Source organism: Chiloscyllium punctatum, unplaced genomic scaffold, assembly GCF_047496795.1.
Source record: "Chiloscyllium punctatum isolate Juve2018m unplaced genomic scaffold, sChiPun1.3 scaffold_807, whole genome shotgun sequence".
Classification (NCBI taxonomy): domain Eukaryota; kingdom Metazoa; phylum Chordata; class Chondrichthyes; order Orectolobiformes; family Hemiscylliidae; genus Chiloscyllium; species Chiloscyllium punctatum.
Genome location: NW_027310541.1, coordinates 49,013 through 50,000, shown reverse-complemented (window position 1 = coordinate 50,000; position 988 = coordinate 49,013).

Genomic DNA, 988 nt, shown 5'->3' with positions numbered 1-988 from the left:
GACTCTCAGAATGGACGGAAAGAGCCGGGTAAGCCTTTCAAAAGATTCGACCACGTGCCGAAAACTTTAGACTTCCGTGAGCTCTCCGGCTTGCACCGAGACCCGAAGGTCGACGTGCTAAGCACCACGGGACCCCTTTCGCCTGCAGGTCCCCGAGCCGCCTTTATTTGCGTGTTACGAGCATCGGTGTGCCCCATACCTGCGTGACAAGCACCGCAGGGCGGCAGAGCCATCGCACTTAGCCGGGTGGCAGAGGAGGACCAGACTATTCACAGATAGCGGCCCAACGACTCCCAGAGCCCGGTCGTGCGGCGCGCGAGGTCTGCTCTCTTCACAAGAGGCTTTATTAGGGAGTGCTAAGGCAAGGTTCTGTGCCCTCCACCCTCATCGCAACACCCATGGGAGCCTCCGGGTCGTCAATAGACCGCCGCACCGGCCTCTGACTGACTCTCAGAATGGACGGAAAGAGCCGGGTAAGCCTTTCAAAAGATTCGACCACGTGCCGAAAACTTTAGACTTCCGTGAGCTCTCCGGCTTGCACCGAGACCCGAAGTCGACGTGCTAAGCACCACGGGGACCCCTTTCGCCTGCAGGTCCCGAGCCGCCTTTATTTGCTGTTACGAGCATCGTGTGCCCCATACCTGCGTGACAAGCACCGCAGGGGCGGCAGAGCCATCGCACTTGGCCGGGTGGCAGAGGAGGACCCGACTATTCACAGATAGCGGCCCAACGACTCCCAGAGCCGGTCGTGCGGTGCGCGAGGTCTGCTCTCTTCACAAGAGGCTTTATTAGGGAGTGCTAAGGCAAGGTTCTGTGCCCTCCACCCTCATCGCAACACCCATGGGAGCCTCCGGTCGTCAATAGAACCGCCGCACCGGCCTCTGACTGACTCTCAGAATGGACGGAAAGAGCCGGGTAAGCCTTTCAAAAGATTCGACCACGTGCCGAAAAACTTTAGACTTCCGTGAGCTCTCCGGCTTGCACCGAG